This window comes from Erinaceus europaeus, chromosome 8 (genome assembly GCF_950295315.1).
Source record: "Erinaceus europaeus chromosome 8, mEriEur2.1, whole genome shotgun sequence".
Taxonomy (NCBI): domain Eukaryota; kingdom Metazoa; phylum Chordata; class Mammalia; order Eulipotyphla; family Erinaceidae; genus Erinaceus; species Erinaceus europaeus.
In genome coordinates this window covers 110,560,791-110,585,029 of record NC_080169.1, presented here as the reverse complement: position 1 = coordinate 110,585,029, position 24,239 = coordinate 110,560,791, and the positions used below count along the sequence as shown (strand labels likewise).

Sequence of the window (24,239 nt, the reverse complement as noted above, 5' to 3'; positions counted from 1 at the left end):
TCCATTATTCATCTTTCTTATATTAGTTGATCTCACTTAACACAATGACTTCATCATTTAACAGCTATGTAGTATTCCATTGTGTATATAGAACACAACTTTCTTGTCCACTCATCTGTTGTAAGACATCTGGGTTACTTCCAAGTTTGGGCTATTACAAATTCTGCTGCTATGAACATAGTCACTATTACACTAGCTTTTGTGTATAAAAATATGATCATACTTCTTCAGAAATCATTCTCTCTTTCTCTAATTTTAATTTAAAAATTTAATTATCTTTATTTATTGGATAAAGATAGCCAAAAATTGAGAGGGTGGGGGAACTCCATATCCCATTCTCTCCCCTTACAGCTCTCCTATTCTTTAACCCACTGGGAGCAAGGGCCCAGGGTCATTATGGGGTGCAGAATGTGAAAAGTCTGGCTTCTGTTCTTCTTTTTTTTCTATTTTATATTTGATAAGATAAGAGAAATTGAGAGGGGAGAGGGAGATAGGGAGACAGAAAGACCTGCAGACCTGGAGATCAGCTTCACTGCTTGTAGGGAACTGGTATTCGAACTTGGGTCTTTGCCCATGGATACCTGTGTGCTTAACCAAGTATGCTGCCACCCAGCCCCCATGACTTATTATTTTTTAAATGAAAGTAAAATAAAACCTCCAGGGTAATATCTTGGTACACCTTACTTAAATTGTGGTAAACACAGAGAAGTTTCTCAGAGTACAAACCTGATATTTGAATCGAAGCCCTTTCATATCTTCTTTTCGTTGTTCTTTGGATAAAGTTCACATCCTTTGTGCTCTGATCCTCTTCTTCCTGACTCTGCTCTCTATTTATTGAAGAGTACGCTTTTGGGTGGGGGAGATAGCATAATGTTTATTTTCATGCCTGAGGCTCTAAGGTCCTGGTTCCATCCCCCACATCACCATAAGCCAGAGCTGGACATTGGTCTGGTCCCTCTGTATCTCTCATTAAAATAAAACAAATTAAAAGATAACAATATTTTGGATTCGACTTCTGGAGGCGGAGCTACGAGCAGCAGATCACTTTCTCTCTTCTCTCCTCTCCTCTCCTGGCCTCTCCTCTCCTCCTCTACCAGATCAACTAGGAATACCAAAGGAGACCACCTGGGACCAAAACAAGACAGGACTAGAATGACCACAGGAACCCAGTAAATCACCCATGAGTACAAACACATGTGGCTGGTGACAGAGAGGAGAAAGGAGCCTAAGGAGAGATTAAGTGACTGCTAACAGTTAAGCAGTTTATCAGTTGAGACACCACCTCCAGTCTGCTCCACCAACAAGGGGACAGCTTAAGGGAGGAGAGGACTCCCCAGAGACTCACCAAGTGCAACTCTGAGTCTCCATTGCTACTACCCTCAGAATCTGGAGCAGTGGCAGGGAGGGACACCAGAGGACGGAGATCTAACTGGGAAACTCAGGAGAAGACCTATACCTCGGTGGCATAGCTAAGGGGCTGTGAAAGCTTTTTGCATAACCACTGGATTATCTCTGCCACACCCTACTTTATCTCTTGGTCAGGAGTCAGTGATTAAGCTAAGGAGCCCATTGATAGTTTAAAAGCCCTCAGGCTCCCATAGCCTACAGGGAAGAAAAAAAAAAAGAGGCTTTTAAACCACTGAGCTCCAACTCAGGGATTGAAAAAACTGTTAACTTCCACCACTGTATACCCTTTAATTAACTTACTTAGACACAAGTCAATCCAGGCAATAGTGATCAATAATTTGAAAAGTACCTATAAAGGGAACTCATAACAGAATATATAAAATGGTTAAAACAACAAGAAAAAATATTGGAGACTCGAACCAGGACAAGAGTCCAGCTAAAAGTCCTCCAGAGGGTGAAGCACAAAACAACGAGTTCAACATCCAAACATTAGCTAAGGAAATAATAACAGGAGTGAGTAAAGAATTTGAAAAAATTGTAATCAGAAATGCAGGAACAACAAATGAGAATATGGAAGAAAATTCTAATTATCTCATGGTTATTAGAGAGCTGAAAGCTGAAATTACTGAGCTAAGAATGCAACTAGCTGAACAAACTAAAACAGTATCAGAGCAGGGCAACAAAATAGATGAACTCCAGAAAGCAGTAGAGGGCAGAGAGAATAGAATCTATGAGGCTGAAGACAGAATTAGCAAGACTGAGGATGAATTAGAGACAACTAAAAAAGAAGTAAGAGATCTCAAAAAGAGATTAAGAGATGCTGAAAACAACAACAGAGTCCTATGGGATGACTTCAAAAGAAACAATATACGCATTATTGGCTTACCAGAGGAAGAAAGAGAAGGAGAGGAAGAAAGCATTCTCCAGGCCATAATAGCTGAAAATTTCTCTAGTCTAGACAACATCAAAGACATAAAGATTCAGGAAGCCCAGAGGGTCCCAAACAGAATTAACCCAGATCTAAAGACACCAAAACATGTCATACTTAGAATGGAAAGGAATAAGGATAAAGAAAGGATCCTGAAGGCTGCAAGAGAAAAACAAAGAGTCACCTACAAAGGAAAACCCATAAGATTAGCAGCAGACTTCTCCATACAAACACTACAGGCCAGAAGAGAATGGCAAGATATCTATCGAGTGCTCAATGAGAAAGGCTTTCAGCCAAGAATACTATATCCTGCTAGACTGTCATTCAGACTAGATGGAAGCATCAAAACCTTCTCAGACAAGCAACAGTTGAAGGAATCAACTATCACCAAGCCTGCCCTGAAAGAAGTTCTGAAAGGTCTCCTATAAACAATCAGACCACCACAAATAGGACATATATCAAAACACTCTAAAACTCTAAAAGAATGGCATCAAAATATCTTCAATCTTTGATATCAATAAATGTCAATGGCCTGAATTCACCTATTAAAAGACACAGAGTAGGAAGATGGATCAGAAAACACAACCCAACAATATGCTGTCTACAGGAAACCCACCTAACTCAACAAGAAAAACACAGACTTAAAGTGAAAGGATGGAAAAATATCATACAAGCCAATGGCCCACAAAAAAGGGCAGGAACAGCCATTCTCATATCTGACATGATAGACTTTAAAATAGATAAGATTAAAAAAGATAGGAATGGACACTACTTAATGCTCAGAGGATCAGTCAATCAAGAGGACTTAACAATTATTAACATCTATGCACCCAATGAGAAGCCATCTAAATACATCAAACTTCTACTGAAAGAGCTACAGCAATATATTAACAGTAACACAATCATAGTAGGGGACTTCAGCACCCCACTATCTCAACTTGACAGATCATCCAGGAAGAAAATCAGTAAAGACATAAGGGAGCTAAATGAAGAGATAGATAAACTAGAACTATTGGACATTTTCAGAGTCATTCATCCCAAGAAACTGGAATACACATTTTACTCAAATCCACATGGATCATTCTCAAGGATAGACCATATGTTAGGCCACAAAGACAGCATCACCCAATTCAAGAGCACTGAAATCATTCCAAGCATCTTCTCAGACCACAGTGGAATTAAACTAACACTTAACAATCAACAAAAGATTAGTAACAGTCTCAAAATGTGGAAGCTCAACAGTACACTTCTTAACAACTTCTGGGTCAAAGAGGAAATCAAGGAGGAAATCAAAATGTTTCGAGAGTTCAATGAAAACGAAGACACAAGCTATCAAAATATTTGGAAAGTTCATAGCTATACAAGCACACAATAGGAAATAAGAAAAAGCACAAATAAACAGCCTGATTGCACATATTAAAGACCTAGAAGAAGAACAACAAAGGAATCCTAAAGCAACCAGAAGGACAGAAATCACTAAAGTTAGGGCAGAAATAAATAACATTGAGAATAGGAAAACCATACAAAAGATCAATGAAAGTAAATGTTGGTTCTTCGAAAGAGTAAACAAAATCGACAAACCTTTAGCCAGACTCACAAAACAAAAAAGGGAGAAGACCCAAATAAATCGGATACTAAATGAAAGAGGAGATATCACAACAGACACAGCAGAAATTCAACATATCACGTGAGGCTTCTATGAACAACTATATGCCACCAAGCTAGAGAACCTGGAAGAAATGGATGATTTCCTAGATACCTACCAATTTCCAAAACTAAGTAAAGAGGAAGTGGATAACATGAACAGGTCCATCACAGCTAATGAAATTGAAACAGTTATCAAAAATCTTCCCAAAAATAAAAGTCCTGGACCAGATGGTTTTACAAATGAATTCTACAAAACCTTCAAAGAAGAACTAATACCTCTACTTTTAAAAATCTTCCAGAAGATTGAAGACACTGGAATACTCCCTGCCAGCTTCTATGAAGCCAACATCACCCTGATACCAAAAGCAGACAGGGACACAACCAAAAAAGAAAACTACAGACCAATATCTCTGATGAACATAGATGCGAAAATATTGAACAAAATTCTAGCCAACCGGATACAGCATTATATCAAAAAGATTGTTCATCATGACCAAGTGGGGTTTATCCCAGGCATGCAAGGTTGGTTTAATATATGTAAATTAATCAATGTGATCCATCACATCAACAAAAGCAAGACAAAAAACCACATGGTCATATCAGTAGATGCAGAGAAAGCCTTTGACAAAATACAACATCCCTTTATGATCAAAACACTACAAAAAATGGGAATAGATGGACAATTCCTGAAGATAATGGAGTCTATATATAGCAAACTTACAGCCAACATCATACTCAATGGTGAAAAACTGGAAGCATTTCCCCTCAGATCAGGTACTAGACAGGGCTGCCCACTATCACCATTACTATTCAACATAGTGTTGGAAGTTCTTGCCATAGCAATCAGGCAGGAGCAAGGAATTAAAAGCATACAGATTGGAAGAGAAGAAGTCAAGCTGTCCTTATTTGCAGATGACATGATAGTATACATGTAAAAACCTAAGGAATCCAGCAAGAAGCTTTTGGAAATCATCAGGCAATACAATAAGGTGTCTGGCTATAAAATTAACATTTAAAAGTCAGTGGCAGTCCTCTATGCAAACACTAAGTTAAAAGAAATTGAAATCCAGAAATCAGTTCCTTTTACTATAGCAACAAAACCAATAAAATATCTAGGAGTAAACCTAGCCAAAGAAGTGAAATACTTGTATTCTGAAAATTATGAGTCACTACTCAAAGAAATTGAAAAAGACACAAAGAAGTGGAAAGATATTCCATGTTCATGGGTTGGAAGAATTAACATTATCAAAATGAATATATTACCCAGAGCCATCTACAAATTTAATGCTATCCCCATCAAGATCCCAAGCACATTTTTTAGGAGAATAGAAAAAATGCTACAAATGTTTATCTGGAACCAGAAAAGACCTAGAACTGCCAAAACAATCTTGAGAAAAAAGAACAGAACCGGAGGCATCACACTCCCAGGTCTCAAACTGTATTATTGGGCCATTGACATCAAAACTGCTTGGTACTGGAACATGAACAGACACACTGACCAGTGGAATAGAATTGAGAGCCCAGAAATGAGGCCCCACACGTATGGGCATCTAATCTTTGACAAAGGGGCCCAGGCTATTACATGGGGAAAGCAGAGTCTCTTCAACAAATGGTGTTGGAAACAATGGGTTGAAACATGCAGAAGAATGAAACTGAATCACTGTATTTCACCAAATACAAAAGTAAATTCCAAGTGGATCAAGGACTTGGATGTTAGACCACAAACTACCAAATATTTAGAGGAAAATATTGGCAGAACTTTTTTTCGCATAAATTTTAAAGACATTTTCAATGAAACGAATCCAATTACAAAGAAGACTAAGGCAAGTATAAACCTATGGGACTACATCAAATTAAAAAGCTTCTTCACAGCAAAAGAAACCACTACCCAAACCAAGAGACCCCTCACAGAATGGGAGAAGATCTTTACATGCCATACATCAGATAAGAGTTTAATAACCAACATATATAAAGAGCTTGCCAGACTCAACAACAAGACAACAAATAACCCCATCCAAAAATGGGGGGAGGACTTGGACAGAATATTCACCACAGAAGAGATCCAAAAGGCTGAGAAACACATGAAAAAATGCTCCAAGTCTCTGATTGTCAGAGAAATGCAAATCAAGACAATAATGAGATTTCACTTCACTCCTGTGAGAATGTCATACATCAGAAAAGGTCACAGCAGCAAATGCTGGAGAGGGTGTGGAGTCAAAGGAACCCTCCTGCACTGCTGGTGGGAATGTCAATTGGTCAAACCTCTGTGGAGAACAGTCTGGAGAACTCTCAGAAGGCTAGAAATGGACCTACCCTATGACCCTGCAATTCCCCTTAGGGGATATATCCTAAGGCACCCAACACATCCATACAAAAAGATCTGTGTACACATAATGTTCTTGGCAGCACAATTTGTAATAGCCAAAACCTGGAAGCAATCCAGGTGTGAGTGGCTGAGCAAGTTGTGGTATATATACACAATGGAATACTACTCAGCTGTAAAAAATGGTGACTTCACCGTTTTCAGCCGATCTTGGATGGACCTTGAAAAAATGATGTTGAGTGAAATAAGTCAGAAACAGAAGGATGAATATGGGATGATCTCACTCTCAGGACAAAGTTGAAAACCAAGATTAGAAAAGAAAACACAAGTAGAACCTGAAATGGAATTGGCGTATTGCACCAAAGTAAAAGACTCTGGGGTGGGTGGGTGGGTGGGGAGAATACAGGTCCATGAAAAATGATGAATGTCATAGTGGGGGTTGTATTGTTAAATGGGAATCTGGGGAATGTTATGCATGTACAAACTATTGTATTTACTGTTGAATGTAAAACATTAATTCCCCAATAAAGAAATAAATTAAAAAAAAAAAAGAATGTGTTCTCTTAAGCATGAGGTCCTGAGTTAAATACCCAGCAGCACATTTATTAACTGATGCTCTGGTTTCCCCTCCCTTCCCCTCCCATCCCCTCCCCCTCACACTAGTAAATAAGTAAAATAAAATCTCCCTCTCTATCACCCCCTCCCCTCTCAATTTCTGACTGCCTCTAACCAATAAATAAGTAAAGATTTTTTAATATTTATTAAAAAAAACAATATTAAAAAAAATTTAATTAGGGACCAGGTGGTGGTGTACCTGGTTGAGCACAGGTATTACAATGTGCAAGGACCTGGGTTCAAGCTCCCGGTCCCCACCTGCAGGAGGAAAGCTTTGTGAGTGGTGAAGTAGTGCTGCAGGTGTCTCTCTGTCTCTCTCCCTCTCCATTAACCTCGTGATTTCTGGCTGTCTCTATCCAATAAATAAAGACAATTTTTTTAAAAAAGCATTTTATTAGAGAATAATGATGCACGATAAAGTTGTTGATACAAGTACAGTTTATTTCTTTTAAATATTTTAATTTATTTTAATGAAAGAGAGGCACAGAAAGAAAGATACAAAGAGAGATAGAGACCAGAGCACTGCTCAGTTCTGGCTTATGGTGGTGTATGAAAATTGAAGCTAAGACTCAAAGCTTCAGGCATGAAAATCTTTTTGCACTACCAATATGCTGTCTCCTCATTCACATAATAATAATATTTAAGAAAGAATAGGCTATTAAATATGCATATATTCCATATATCTATCTTCCCCTTCCATTTCAGTTTCTCTCTGACTTTAATAAATTAATAAACAAAATATTTTAAAAAGACATTTCAGTGTATGTTTTATGCCAGATGCTACTCTGTTCCCAGGAAGATGAAGACACACACACACACACACATATATTCATGAGAGACAGAGAGAAAGATATAGAGAAAGAGCAGGGCACTGCTCATCTCTGGCTTACAGTGGTGCTGGGGATTGAGCTTGGGACCTTAAAGCCTGAAGCATGAAAGTCTGTTGGCATGCTGTCACTGTGGTCCAGATGAAGGATTATTAAGACCTGGTTACCTTCCTTTAGGTTTGTAAGGCTCCTACCATCCCCTTTCAGGACTAGTTTTCTTCAAGTGACAGAGTAGGATAATTATACCTATACCTCTTTTGCTATTGTTCTCACTTGGATTTCATTGCTCTGAATCAATTTTTTTTCAGATAGAATGGGGGAGAGAGAGACAGAAACAGAGACAGAGACAGAGAGAGAGAGAGAGAGCGATGGAAAGCAAGAACATAGTACCAAAGCTTCCTTCGGTGCAGTAGGGAATGGGGCAGGCTAGAATTGAGGTTGTGTACATGACAAAGCAGGTGCACTATTCAGGTGAGCTCTTTTACCAACCTAATTCCAAAAAAGACTTCGCCTACAGCAGTAACTCTAGATTTTCAAGCTCTTATCATCTGCTCTCTTGCTTACTCTTTATTCCAATATAAAGTAGTGTGGTGGCTCTTTGGGAGAAAAATATTTATTTCTTCCTTTCAAGAAAGAGAGGTTAGGACATCACCCTGGCACATATGCTATTGGGGATAGAACATGGGGGTTCCATGCTTGCAAGTACTGCTCTCTACCCCCAAGTAGACCTCATAAGAGCCTGCTTTTTGTGTCAAAATGCATCTTGGGTGTATGCTAATAACATTTCAAATGTTGTGTAGCTTCATCCTTTTCCAAACATTTCCATCACCCCCAAACGGAAACTCTGTACCCTTGGAGCTATATCTCCCCAATCCTGCCACCACAAGCCCTGCATCTCCCCACCCCTCCCAATTCTCTTTATAGTCTGGATGGGTTTTCCTTTCCTAAATACTTCATATAAGGATTTCTAACTTTTTTTCACAGACTATCCCAATTGTTAAATCTTTCAGATTATCTAAATCTTTCAAGATCCTCTACTTCATATCTGATATCTAAATACTGATGTAATGGAATTATGAAATCCTACTGCCTTTGTTGTCTGGCTTCTTCTCAGCAGTACGCTTCTAAAGTTACAATGAGTTTCTTCTCTCTTGTTGAGAAATTGTGCAGATGTGGTTGAACATTGGCAGGGCCCACAAACCACTATATTTCCATGCAAGTATTATTTACATATCCCCACCACGTTATCACCTCAGGGTATTGCTAATCCCATCAGCTTTCTACTTTCCCAGATAGCCTTTTTGTTTTCTCAACCCTCTTCCCTAGCCAATTCCATCCTGACTTTCCACTTCCAGATTTCTCCTATAAAAGTCACTCCTGTTTGCATTCTCTCTCTCTCTTTGCCCCTCTCTTTTCCCCTCTCTTTCCCCCTCTATTCCCCTTCTTTCTCTTCCACATCCCAACCTGGAGAAGGGCTGGTGGGCATAGTGGGAGGAGGCCATTTTGCTAGCTCCACATGGCCTAAACCCGCTGTGTTCGCACCCAACTCTGGGACATCCGTGTGAATAAAGATTTGCATTCCCGCTCCTTCACGACAAAACCAACTCCCCCCCCCCCCCCCCCGATAAATGTTTGGCCAACCACTTATTTAGAGATAAATTGGTGCAGCAATCCTTTTTATTGTTTGGGACATCTTTTATAAGCATGAATTCACATTTAGAACCCTAGCAATTTACTGTCTTTCCTGTAGAATAACTGATTGTTTTATGGCATTCGTAATCATGCTTTGTTCTTTCTGCAGTAACCTGAGTCAACTTTCCATCCCCCACCACCACCTCCACAATCTCCCCCTGGATTCTTTTGGGGGACAACAGACCTTGACCTGCACCTGAGGAATGCAGATGACAAGTCTGATAAAGGAGGTTATGATGCTGGAGGTTCAGTCATCATTTATATATATATGTGTGTGTATGTATGTATTTTTATTTATTTTGGATAGAAAGAAAATTAGAAGGAAGGGAGAAACAGAGAGGAAAAAAGAATGATAGATACCTGCAGCACTGCTTCATCAATTTTGAAGCTTCCTCAGTCACCTAGTCATCATTTCCCCATCAACAATTAAGGCATAAATAGTGGCAATCCCTTCAGGCTCTTTATCAGTTAGGCTACTTACTACAGTTACTCTTAGGCTCCTTATCAGTTTTCATAGGCAAGGCCATAGCTGGCTCACAGGACAACAGCCAAGGCTCCTTTTGCTGCTTCTTCCCCTTTTCACCTGACCCCTGTTGGCTCTCAACCTTTGTCTCTTTTGGCAACACTAATGAAACAACAATATTTGTGCAGGAAGGAGAAAAAACAAAAGCAAGTAGTTTCAAGGGTTTTATGAGAGTTATGATTGCTATCTTTGGGAGGTGGGAGGGTGGGTACAGTGTGGAAATGTTAGAAGGCAGTTTAGGGAAAGCATCTCCCCTCCCCCTGAACCCTGCAGGAAGCCAGCAGAAGGGCCTGGAAGCAAGGCCAGAAGCACCAGTGTCTGCAAATCTAAAAAAAAAGCTATAACATGCAGGTGGAGGCAGAGGCGAGCACCTAGAGACAAAAGGCTGAAGCATATCCCCTGAGGGTCCTGCCCTTCCTCTGAAAGGAATATGAAGTTTGGAAGACCAGGAGGCCTGGGCCCTTTCTCTCTCTCCCTCTCCCTCTCCCTCTCCCTCTCCCTCTCCCTCTCCCTCTCCCTCTCCCTCTCCCTCTCCCTCTCCCTCTCCCTCTCCCTCTCCCTCTCCCTCTCCCTCTCCCTCTCACTTTCCCTCTCCCTCCCTCTCTCTTTCATCTACATAGCTACATGGCTTGTATTTTCTTCTCCTTTTTGTCCTTACTTTTCCCAATAAATGCTCCTATTCTTCCTGAAACATGACTGGTTCACTTGTGATTCTTCTATGTAGAAGTCAGTGTAGAAATGAAGGGAACAGGGGAATGACCCCAGTTAACTGCTTCATCCCCCTCAACAGAAGTATACCCTGTAAATCTTACACTTTTTTTTTTTGCCTCCAGGGTTATCACTGGGGATCTGTGCCTGCACCATGAATGCACTGATCCTGAAGACTTATTTTATTTTATTTTCCCTTTATTAGGGGATTAATGTTTTACATTTGACAGTGAACACAATAGTTTGTACATGCGTAACATTTCCCAGTTTTCCACATAATAATACAACCCCTATTAGGTCCTTTGTGATCCTTTTCCAGGACCTGCACTCTCCCCCCACCCACGCCAGAGACTTTTACTTTGGTTTAGTACAGCAACTCCAGTTCAGGTTCTACTTGTGTTTTCTCTTATGATCTTGTTTTTCAACTTCTGCCTGTGAGTGAGATCATCCTATATTCATCCTTCTGTTTATGACTTATTTCACTTAACATGATTTCTTCAAGCTCCAGCCAAGATGGGCTGAAAATGGTGAAATCACTATTTTTAATAGCTGAGTAGTATTACATTGTGCATATATACCACAACTTGCTCAGCCACTCATCTGTTGTTGGATACTTGGGTTGCTTCCAGGTTTTGGCTATTACAAATTATGCTGCTATGAACATAGGTGTAGACAGATCTTTTTTGGATGGGTGTGTTGGGTTCCTTACGATATATCCCCTGGAGACAATTTTTTTCTTTTTTTTTTTTTGCACTTGTTGTTTTATTGTTGTTGTGGTTATATTATTGTTGTTATTGATTTCGTTGTTGTTGGATAAGACAGAGAGAAATGGAAAGAGGAGGGGAAGACAGAGAGGGGAAGAGAAAGGTAGATACCTGAAGACCTGCTTCATTACTCATAAAGTGAACCCCCCCGCAGGTGGGGAGTTGGGGGCTTGAACTGGGATCCTTGCACCTGTCCTTGTGCTTTGTGCCATGTGCACTTAACCTGCTGTACTATTGCTGGGCCCCCTAATCTTACACTCTTTAACCCACTATTAATCACAAATAATAAATGTGAGGGAAAGGTGATAGAAGTGAGGTATGGTCTAGTTGTAGAAGATTACCAGGCAAACACAGAAAACAAGGGTAAAATTTACTATATAAAGTTAAATCCTTCCTTCTCTCTTGAGAGGATGCTCTTGCAATGATGAGTCATCCTTCTCCTGGTGCACAGAAGGAGACACAGATAAATAGATATGTCTTTTATGAATGTAAATCTATTCTTAGGGATTTTTGCTTATCCTTTCTCAAAAATAGTCAGATCAAAACAATCCATATATCTAAGAGTTATATTTTAGGTTTGCTATATTCTGTTGCTCTTAATTTAGCTTTATAGTATATTACATCTTCAGTGTGCTTTCCTATGAAAATAGTCCCTTCTACCCTTCTGGGTTTACTAACTAGTTAAAAAAGTAAATACACAATGACTTGGAAGGTGGAATGGAGGATAAGGACCTCACACATAAGGTCCTAATGAAATAAAGTCTAAAAATGATATGTCCCTAAAATAAATAATAACATAACTGTTGGTAAGGAAAACAAAAATAAAATTTTATTAAAAGAAAAAGAGAAAAACATGCCTGAACACTTATTCCCCAGACACACTGTGTGCCTGGGAGAAGGCAACTGCTGCCTGTCAATTGGAGTGGTGACAGGTATGGCTTGGAAAGGTGGAGGCCAGGCTTGGGGCATTATAAGCTAGACCTGTGGGCTGGTCTCTTTCTGTCTGCTCAGGCCAATATGTGAGTAAGAGTTCTGAAGGGCTTCCCTTTCTGTTTTTCTCTTTCTACCTACATGGGCCTCCCATCAAGATTTGAGTAGGGGGCTTCTCTCTCTCTTTAAATTCTTTATTGGGGGATTAATGGTTTACAGTTGATGGTAAAATACAATAGTCTGTACATGCATGGCATTTCCCAGTTTTCCACATTGTTGAGCATTAAACCATCTCCCCCTGCTCCATGCTGTATTATTGATAGTATGGCCTATTACATAATCATTGTTTTGCCTCATCTATCTTCTTTCTACCTCGAGACCTGCCCTTAATCCCACCAGTTAAAACCATCTCAACAGTTTCTAACGATGCTTCCACCTTCCCAGCATGCCTTTTGCCTCTCTCCACCCCCTTTCCTAGCCATTTCCGACTGACTTGCCACTTCTGGTTCTTCTTCTTCTAGCGTTTGCCATTCTTCCGTAGCCAGTCAACAGCATCAGGTTGAGCCTGATGTAAAGTTTCGAGACCTCCTTTGAATCTGGAGAGGTGGCAGTCGTTGACTATGTGAGTCATAGTCTGTCTGTAGCTGCAGGGGCAGTTCAGGTCGTCTCTGGCTCCCCAGCAATGGAACATAGTGGCGCACTGGCCATGGCCTGTTCGATAGCAATTAAGGAGAGCCCAATCATAACATGCTAGGTCAAAGCCAGGTTGACGATTGCAGGGGTCTGTGATGAGGTGTTTGTTCTTTACCTCAGCTGACTGCCAACTCTGTTTCCAAGAGTCTGGAACAGAGAAGTTCAGTGTAGGCGTAGGGGACCAGATTGGGTGACGAGACGTCAAGCGTTGAACAGGGTGGGCGAAGATATCCACGTATATTGGCAGGTCCGGTGGAGCGTAGACGTGGGAAATGAACTTAGATGATGCCGCATCCCGACGAATATCTGGCGGGGTGATGTTGCTAAGAACTGGCAGCCATGGAACCGGGGTGGAACGGATGGTTCCAGAAATTATCCTCATGGAGGAATATAATTTGGAATCGACCAAGTGGACATGGGGGCTAAGGAACCATACTGGGGCACAGTATTCTGCAGTGGAATAGCATAATGCCAGAGATGATGATCATGGTGTGGAAGCGCTCATGCCCCATGAGGAGCTGGCCAGTCTTGCAATGATGTTATTCCTTGCGCCCACCTTTGCTGCAGTTTTTATGAGATGTTTGTGAAATGACAGAGTGCGATTGATAGTAACACCAAGATAGACTGGCTGGGCTTCATGCCCACTTCTGGTTTGATTCGCCACTTCTGGTTTGATTCGCCACTTCTGGTTTTATCCCATAAAACCCACTTCTTTTCCTGGTTTCATTCTCTTTTCTCTCCCACATCCTGACTTGGAGAAGTGCTGGCATGCAGAGTGGGAGGCGGCCATTGTAGTTTGGCACCATGTGGCTTAACCCACTGTGCTCACATCCAACTCTGGAGAGTTCCTGTGTGAATAAAGAATTGTATTACCATGCCGCCATGATTTCCTGGTCTCTCCCACCTGCGAAGCTAGCCCAGCACTACATTCAACCCCCACTTCTCGTTTTCTCTCTCTAGGCCTAACATGTGAGTGATATCAGATTTCCTGAATAAAGTTTAAAATTGCTGAAAATCATGCTCTCTCAATTCTTTGTTGAGATAATGGGTGATGGAAATTTTGGGGAAATAAGTGGTGGTCCATCTTCCCCCCAATACAATATGACTTCAGGTTGTCATATATAAAAAGATAAAGTCAGATGTTTTCTTCCAATAGATATTCGAACCACATTAAACACCAATAGATATTCAAATTACAGTAAATACCCATAGATATTGTGAGAAATGGCCCATTCCCCACCTGTAGAAGGTAACTTTCAATGCACCCTTTCATACCCCTCCCAATTTCTCTCTGCCTTATCAAATAAAATATAAAGAAAAAAATAGCCACTGCAAGTTCTAGCAGCAACCCCAGTGGCAATGAAAAATATTTAAAAATTTAAGAAGTCACTGTGAGTGGCACACACAAGTCACCACTTCCAAGGAGCTGTTTTCAAACCTTCAATCATCACTTCAGATGTCTTTATTTTTATTTTTTTGCCTCCAAGGTTATTGCTGGGGCTCAGTGCCTGCACTATGAATTCTCTGCTCCTGGAGGCCATGGCCCCCCCTTTTGTTGCCCTTGTTGTAGCCTTGTTGTGGTTATTATTGTTATTGTTGATGTCATCATTATTGGATAGCACAGTGAGAAATGGAGAGGGGGGGAAGACAGAGAGGAGGAGAGAAAGATAGACAACTGCAGACTTGCTTCATCGCCTGTGAAGTGACTTCTCTTTAGGTGGAGAGCTGGGGGCTCCAACTGGGATCCTCATGCCAGCCCTTGTGCTTTGCACCACATCTGCACAACCCACTGCACCACTGCCCAACCCCCTTCAGATGTCCCCCCCCCACATACATTTCTTTGTCTGTCTCTTATAACAAAGAATAAGGAGAAGGAGGAGAAGACAATGACAACAAAGACAGAGGAGGAGGAAAGAATGACTACTAGGAGCCCAGTAGATTCAATGTGCAGGCACTGAACCCCTATGATAACCCTGGAGTCAAGAGAAAAAAAAACCTTTTCAAGAATTAAACTTAAGATTGGTTAAGTCTGTTGCTAAGCAAATTTTTAAATTTTTTTTATTAGCTTTATTTATTGGACAGAGACAGCCAGAAATCAAGAAGGAAGGGGTGATAAAGAAGTGGAAGGTCTGGCTTCTGGGATGGATTCTCTGCTGTACATAGATATTGGCAGATTGAGCCATACTCCCAGCCTGTTACTATCTTTCCCTAGTGGGGTAAGGAGCTGGAGAATCGAGGTTCTAATACATATTGATGAGGTCATTTGCCCAGGGAAATCAGATGGCCTCAATCTACTGTCTGCAACTTAGTTCTTCTCCTTCTCCTTCTCCTTCTCCTTCTCCTTCTCCTTCTCCTTCTCCTTCTCCTTCTTCTTCTCCTTCTCCTTCTCCTTCTCCTCCTCCTCTTCCTCCTCCTCCTCCTCCTCCTCCTCCTCCTCCTCCTCCTCCTCCTCCTCCTCCTCCCCCTCCTTCTTCTTTTTTCCTAACCATAACACTGCTCAGCTTTGGTTCTTAGTCATGTTGGGACTTAGGAACCTCAAGCATGACAGACTATTATTTGCATAACTATTGTGCTCTCTATCCCCACCCAATTCTCCTGATTTCCAATTTGCCAAATTTCCTGAAGGACACTTCATGAGTGGTGAGCAGGTCTTCAAGTGTTTATCTTATCTTTCTCTCTTCTTCTTTATCTGCCCTCCCCTCTCAATTCCTCTCTGTCATGTCTAACACAAAAAGAAAAACAGAAAAAAAAAAAAAAAAAGGAAAAAGAGAAGAAAAATAGCCACCTGGAGTTAAGAATTCTTAGTACCAGCTCTGAGACCCAGTAATAACAGTGGTGGATTAAAAAGGAGAAGGAGGAGGAGGAGGAGTAAAGTGGTCCTTTGTTCCTGGTGGTGGCTGGAAATTTGCTAAATGTGAGTTCCTCTTGATTTATTAACCCAGGAAGATGGGCAGTGAGGAAGAGAAAAAGAGGAGGAGACCATTGTACTGCTCAGCTGTAGCACAAGGTGGTGCCAGGAATGGGACCTTAATCAGGAAGGACCTCAGTCCTGCCAATGGAAGCTCTGACAGGCTGATCTCTAGAGAACTTGGGAAACACTTGACTTTAGGCCAAGACAAAATAGTTTCCTTTACCTGCTTCTAGGAATAAAAAGAGACTCCTCTCACTCTCATCAAGGTGTTTTATTGTATTTATTGTATTTTGTTTACAATCTTCCACATAGTGTTAGCAGTGTAAATGTCCCCTTTAGAACCAATGAAGCAGCCCCTCCTCCCCTCTCCACCCCCCCCACCCCATGACTTCTAACTTTAGGTGTTGTTTCCTTTGTCATTCCATTTGTTGATTGTTCTTTCCCACCCACTGCTTTGATGTATCCTCTGGAGATGCTGAAGTTTGAACTTGGGAGCTCAGATTCTCAGGTCAAAGGTCTTTGGACCATCAGGATGTTTTCCCCAGTTCCATGAAGTCAGGTCCACAGGCACTTTGTTTCTTCATGCATATGTGGACAAACATGGCTGTTCATTGACAAAAGGTTCCCCATCAAGGTCCCTTCTATTAATTACACACATAATTTCTTCAGTGCTATCCACATCTGCCAAGTGGGAGCAACACAAAGCATTGTCCAGAGTGGCCATGTCTGCAAAAAGATATCTTTGAGTCTGTTTGCATAACCATTATGCTATTTCCCCTGCCCCCTTCAATATTTGTTTTATCTTCAAACGAATCTTGCAAAGGAGGTAAACTGTGGTTTATTTTACTCCCTTAACAAATGAAGAGCTCTAAGATGCAAAGAATTTAGATCATCTGTAGAAATTCACACAGCTATTATGTGGCAGAACTTGACCTATAATTGTGAGATACTGTAAGTCGTTGGACCCAATATCAGATAAATAAGTAGGCAATCAATACTTCTTGAATGAATGGTGTGTTTATGTGAGGTCTGGTAAGGGAGCAAAAGTGTATAACCCACAAACTATGTCTTTGACAAAAAGTTAAATTCATGGGAAGGGGCTCTTAGAAAGTTGGGGGGGGGGGGCTGGGCAGTAGCACACCAGGACACAAAGTGCAAGGTTTGAGCCCCCAGCTTCTTGCCTGCAGGAGGGTCACTTTGCAAGAGGTGAGGCAGGTCTGCAGGTATCTATCTTTCCTCCTCTCTGTCTTCCCCTCCTCTCTTGATTTCGCTCTGTCCTGTCCAACAACAGATATAAGAACAATAACAACCACTACAAGGGCAATAAAAATGGGAAAAAATAGCCTTCAGAAGCAGTGGATTCCTAGTGCTGGCACTAAGCCCCAGCAATAACCATGGAGGCAAAAAAAGAAAGTTGGTGGATATTACCTCTTGTGAAAGACATTCACATGTAAACCTTTACCTTAAGGCAGTCCTTCTGAATGAGACAATATCAATGTTTCAGTGGAGACAGCAAAACTCAAATATTTATGCCTTTTTTTTTTTTTACTATGCCTTCCCTAATAAATTTCCCTATGTATCTTTCTTTGATTCCCACCCTCTCTATCTTCTGCTATAAGCAGATTTCATTATTTGCCATTTGATCTTGTACATACTGCCATCATCTATGGACACTTGATGTTGTTGTTGGGAATACTCTATGCTGTGCCTTTCGTGAGTGATTAGCAACCAGCTGACAGCTGACAACATCAGCAGATGACAAACACAGAATAGAATGTAAATTCAAAGGGATTGTGGGAACTGGAGGTTATTTAAGGGAAGGCCCGGTGGACATAGTTCCATTCTGATGATGATCTTTGCTGAGTCTGCTCTTCTTCTCGTGGGACCTGGTCATGGGGTCATGGAAACGGCTGCTGGTGAACAAGGCTATGGACTCATGATCCATGCCACATGCATGAGTAGTTTTTTTTTTTCTCTTTCACTGTTTACCCCACCATAGTTTTTTTATTTAATATTTTTATTAACTTCTTTTAATTTTATTACCTTTATTTATTTATTGGATAAAGACAGTCAGAAATCGAGAGGGAAGGGGAGGATAGAGAGGGTGAGAGACAGAGAGACACCTGCAGCCCTGATTCACACTTGTGAAGCTTCCCCCCTGCAGGTTGGGACCAGGGGCTTGAACCTGGGTCCTTGTGCACCATAATGTATGTGCTTAACCAGGTGTGCCACTGCCTGGTCCCCCCACCATAGTTTTTAAGAACTTAATAAATATAACCCAAAGCATGTTTTTTTACTGTTATGGAAAAAAATCATGTTTCAGCTCTCAGTGTTACAGCTCTCAGTGTTACAGCTCTCGAGTGTTAGGACTCTGATGTAAACAAGAATGAGACCAAGGCCTTGTGGAGGGCAAAGAGTTAGGTTTCTTTCTAGCCAGTGGAATCAGGTGGCTGTACTACACCTGACTGACTGCTCTTCTGCTTTGGTGAGCAGCTTGTATCCTTTTCCACTAGGTGAGGTTCAAACTGGTTACAGAGCAAGATTGAAAAGGGCTGGTCTGATTGGTTATAAAACCAACTGAATCAAAGGACATGAGAAGATTGGTTATAATCAGAGTCCTCCCGGATGCCCTACCAAATCAAAAGTACAGAATCCAAAGGAGAGAACGGATTGGCTACTGTCAGAGTCTGCCAAGGTGTGCCAGACAGGACCAAAGGATGATCAGATTGGCTACAGACAAAATCTGCCAATGTATCCTTGGCATACAGGACTGTAGAAGTGAGAGACCACCACTTGCAGTGGTTTTCTCTCCTTCCTCTTCATTCTTTGCCTATGGATTTTTTATTTCATTATAATATGTCATTTTGTGTCCATATGACTCCACTTGACATGACTGATGTGACTGCTAGTGGAGCTTGTCTATGGCAAGGACAGGTCCTTGAGCTTCTGGTGTGTCTGACTGAAGAAGGGTGCTTGTCATAGGGTGCCCTCCTGGGGTCTGACGCAAATTTCACTAAAAGAATTTCAAGAGAACACATATGACAGATGTGCTGTTTCTAAATTTGTCCTTTATTAGAGTCCTAAACAAGTTAACATCCAAAACTGAAGTTAGAGATAAAGGGGACAGGTCCCCTGAGTGTTTCTGGACCGAGTCTCAAAGACCTTTCTTTCTGTGAAAGCCCCTTTCTCATACACACTTTTTTTTTCTTTTTTGCCTCCAGTGTTATTGCTGTGGCTCAGTGCCTGCACTATGAATCCACTGCTTTTAGAGGCTATTTTTCCCCTTTTTGTTGCCCTTATTGTTGTCGTTATTATTATTGTTGTCATTGCTGTTGTTGTTGGATAGAACAGAGAGAAATGGAGAGAAGAGGGTAAGACAGAGAGGAGAGAAAGACACCTGCAGACCTACCTCACCTCTTGTGAAGCAACCCCCTTCAGCTGGGGAACAGGGGTGGGGTGGGGTGGCTCAAACCCAGTTCCTTGAGCAGGTCCTTGTGCAGGTCCTTGAGCTTTGCTCAATGTCTCCATGTGTGCTACTGCCCAGCCGCCTCTTATACACTTACTATGTCACACTGCGGCCAACTTTCCATTGGCCTGATTAAACAAACTTGTCCCACTTCATATAGTGCAATGCAAAGAACCTTTACTAGTGCAGTGCACCCCAGTTCCGCGTGAGTAAACCCAGTGAAAACAAGGTGTCCATGCTCCCAGGGACCCCCTGTGCCCTGCTTTGTCCTTCAGCATGATGTCTACACAAGGAGCAAAGGGACTACCAACCTAAGGTTTTGTTTGTTTATTTGTTTACTTATTTCCCACCACCAATGTTCTGTATTGGAAGGCAGTTTAGGGACAGCAGCACCCCTCCCCTTATACCCTACGGGAATCCAGGAGAAGGGTCAAAATCCTATTCAGAGCCATCACTCCCTCCCTGACTGCAAAGGCCATAAAATGCAGATGGACCACCTGAGACAAAGTCTGAAACTAATCCCCTGAGGGCCCCACCCTTGCTCTGAAAGGACTATAAAGCTGGGAAGACCAGGGAGTCCAGGTCCTTCATTTCTCTCTTTCTGGGGTGGGGGTTGCGGGGAGGAGGGTCCTATATGTCGGGACCCTCAGATCTACCATTCCCGACCCCCGGGGGAAGAAGGTCGCTGCTGCTTGGCCCCCAGCCCAAAAGGACACTCAGATGCAGCGGGGAAGTCTGTCAAGCAGTTCTTTGTTTATTATGTGCTGGGCATTGATATTTAAAGGAATTTTTGGTGGGCAGAATTTTGGCGGGCAGGGTTATCTTATTTTGCAAAGTGGAAGGAGGTGTGGTTTTGCTGAAGCAGTTTCCGAGAAGTACAACAGTTGAGGTTATTCTCAGAAGATTAATGGCGCAAAGTATTCTCATACCAGAGTGATGAGGAAGTGACTTATGGGCCTAGGGTGTGTTCACACACTATATGCTTGCATGACTTGTAGTTTGTTCTGTTTTGTCCTTGCTTTCTCTTAATAAATGCTCACTTCCCTGAAATGTCGCTATTTCTTTTGTGACTCTTCCATGTAGAAATTAGACTAGAACCATGCAGGAGGGAACTGGGGAATGGCCCCAGTTAGTTGTATCCTCTTCTTCCAACACCTCCACTGGAAACTGCAGATATGGGTTGGATATTATTTCTATAACGACCTATCATCTATCTGTGACAGGGTCGCCACTGCCTTAGCATAACTAGTGTGGAAATTGAGCTAGAATTAATAAATGTAAATTAGTAATTAAAACATAGGAAGGTCTGGACTCCAGCAACCTGAAGGCTATGCAAACAATTAGAGAAATCAATTAGAGAAAGCAATTCTCGGAATGCAAGGTGAACTGTAGATGCAGACCCCTGAGGCGAGGTGAGGGTTCATAACAAAAGAATTTTCCAGCCTGAGGAACTGTGGGAGATCATAACAAAGGGAGACACCTCCGAAGACCAAGGTCAGGAGGCAGGAAAAGAGATAGCAATAGAGTTGTAAAAACCCTTAACACACCCTTCACATAGGCAGTGAATAACTTCAAATGTAAGACTGTAGAACAATCACTGTGTAAGATGAATTGTGTCACGAATGCCACATATACCTTAGTAGAACCTAGATGGAGGTCGAAGACCAGTCGCGGCTGCGACTATAACTTGGTGTTCGGCCCCAGCCTGGCTGGAATATTAAAGCTCTTTGTTCTTACATCACTCTGGTCTCTTGGTGTTTTCTTGAATAACTATATCCCAAACACTAGCTCCCTTTTGACCTAAATCCAAACCTGTGCAAGTCCCAAGCTGTAGAAAGTTTTAAAACTTGCTCAACCACTTTACTGCCAAGTGCATTTCCCATGAGTGGTCATCCCACTTCCGTTTATCTTGTCCATCTCCAAAACTCTCTCCCTTTACACTGTCTGAACTGGAAGACGCTTTGAAGAGGGTTAAACCGGGAACGGCTGCTGGCTATGATAACATCACCCCAGAACTCATTCTTAACCTGGGCCCCGTGGCAAAGAAGTGGCTCACTACATTCCTGTCCCACATCTTAGAATCCGAATCTATGCCCAAAATTTGGCGTCGTGAGAAGATAATAGCAGTTTTGAAACCAAAGAAAGACCCAACACTGGCCGCCAGCTATAGACCAATTTCTCTCCTCTCTGTGTGTTAAAACTCCTTGAGAGGCTGCTTCTGTCACGAATTTCTCCTCATACAGAGAAATTCCTATCACCCGCCCAAGCTGGTTTCCGCCCAGGAAGATCTACCTGCGAACAAGCCCTGGCCCTCTCAATTTACATTGAAAATGGATTCCAGAAGAATTTAAAGACGGGTGCTGTCTTTGTTGATCTCACAGCAGCCTATGACACGGCCTGGCACCGTGGTCTCCTAGTCAAGATCTCAAGATGCCTGCCTCCATGGGTGGCCAACACTACATCATTTCTTCTCCAAAACAGAAGATTCCGGGTGCATCTGGGTGACAAGTCTAGCAGATAGAGACTTGTCTCAAGTGGCCTTCCCCAGGGCTCTGTTCTGGCTCCTACGCTATTTAATATTTACATCAATGACCTTCCAGAAACTGCTTCAAGGAAGTTCATCTACGCCGATGACATCTGCTGTGCAACTCAGGCATCCAAGTTTGACATCCTCGAGGAAACACTCACGAAAGACATGTCTCTGATATCTGATTACTGTAAAAAATGGCGAATAATCCCTAGCACTGCAAAAAACGGTATCATCTGTTTTCCACCTACACCATGCCTCGGCCTCGTGTGAACTTAATGTGCAGCTTGACAATACGAGAATCTGGCATGAAGCCCAGCCAGTCTATCTTGGCGTTACTCTTGATCGCACTCTGTCATTTCACGAACATCTCATAAAAACTGCAGCAAAGGTGGGCGCGAGGAATAACGTCATTGCAAGACTGGCCATCTCCTCATGGGGCGCGAGAGCTTCCACACTACGATCATCATCTCTGGCATTATGCTATTCCACTGCAGAATACTGTGCCCCAGTATGGTTCCTTAGCCCCCATGTCCACTTGGTCGATTCCAAATTATATTCCTCCATGAGGATAATTTCTGGAACCATCTGTTCCACCCCGGTTCCATGGCTGCCAGTTCTCAGCAACATCGCCCCGCCAGATATTCGTCGGGATGCGGCATCATCTAAGTTCATTTCCCACGTCTACGCTCCACCGGACCTGCCAATATACGCGGATATCTTCGCCCACCCTGTCCAACGCTTGACGTCTCGTCACCCAATCTGGTCTCCTACGCCTACACTGAACTTCTCTGTTCCAGACTCTTGGAAACAGAGCTGGCAGTCAGCTGAGGTAAAGAACAAACACCTCATCACAGACCCCTGCAAGCGTCAACCTGGCCTTGACCTAGCACGTTATGATTGGGCCCTCCTCAATCGCTATCGAACAGGCCATGCCGGTGCGCCACTATGTTCCATCGCTGGGGAGCTAGAGTTGATCCGAACTGCCCCTGCGGCTACAGACAGACTATGACCCACATAGTCAATGACTGCCACCTCTCCAGATTCAAAGGAGGTCTTGAAACTTTACATCAGGCTCAACCTGACACTGTTGACTGGCTACGGAAGAAGAGCAAATGCTAGAAGAAGAAGAACTGCCAAGTGCCATGGCCCTCAACCCCCAGACTTGCCAACCAAGATTTTTATCTCATTGTTCAATTATTCTTGACCACAGTCAAGAATAGCTGTCCCAATAGCATTTTTAGCTTTTGCAGTCATGCTTAATTCCCACATCTGTGTCCTGTTTTTTCCAGTAAGGATAAGGCTTTTCCCTATAAAATTATTGCTTGACAAGGACTGCAAAAGCTGAATAAGGGTAAGAGACTGGCATACTTTAATGATAACTCTTTAGTCACTATCAGGACACTCCATCATCTGGGGCCCTAATCAGGGAGTCCTGAGATTCCCAAACAGACTTGATAGGCCTAGACCTCAAATAAATCCCTCTCTCCATTGTTACCAGTCATTTCTATCAGGAACAACACAATAGACCCCTTTGTGGACCCACATAGGACATTGCCCTCTACTTGGACCAACAATGGTAGAGAATATCCTATCCTCTGAAGGGAGGCTGGACAACATACTCTGTGCTACACCAGAGGAAGATGGATCCTGAAATTGGGGCAGCCTGGAATGTTTCTACTTATGACCACAGAATGTGAGCTCAGATCTACAGGGATACAGAGGTCTACAGTCAACAATATTTATACACCTTTCCCATATTAGGGAGTTACTCTCTTCCCTGATCCAGCTTTCTGGTCCTTTTTCCAGCCATGACATCATCTCCCCAGACATTAACTTGGATCCACCTGCAAATCACATTTCAGGTTCAGGGGAAAAAAAAAAAAACTAGTATAGCCACAGTCCCTTTGGAATTTAACTAAAATATGCCTACTAGCTATCTACAAAATGGAGGACCCCCAACTCTTCATCTGCACTATTCAAGCCCTTAGGTCCATGATCAGTCAACAATTTGTTTAGCTTTGTTATGTTAACTCTCTTGTCAACCACCAGATTCCCGATGCTAGCATGATGCCAAACAGACTTCCCTGGACAGACAAGCCCACCAATGTGTCCTGGAGCTCCACTTCCTCAGAGCCCTTCCCCACTAGGGAAAGAGAGAGACAGGCTGGAAGTATGGATTGACCTGCCAATGCCCATGTTCAGCAGGGAAGCAATTACAGAAGCCAGACCTTCCACTTTCTGCATCCCACAATTAAAGAATAGGAAAGCTATCAGG

The 24,239-nt window shown here is 42.2% G+C and overlaps 1 protein-coding gene across 1 annotated transcript in view; it reads right to left on the bottom strand.

Moving 5' to 3' along the window:
- Window positions 1-18,181: 18,181 nt before the first annotated feature.
- The window catches only part of AKR1D1 (aldo-keto reductase family 1 member D1), a 233,224-nt gene continuing 227,166 nt past the window's right edge, over window positions 18,182-24,239 (bottom strand). The window contains exon 10 of the transcript XR_009551242.1: window positions 18,182-18,203. The gene's annotated coding sequence lies outside the window, so the exon portion shown is untranslated. The remainder of the gene's footprint in view (window positions 18,204-24,239) is intronic.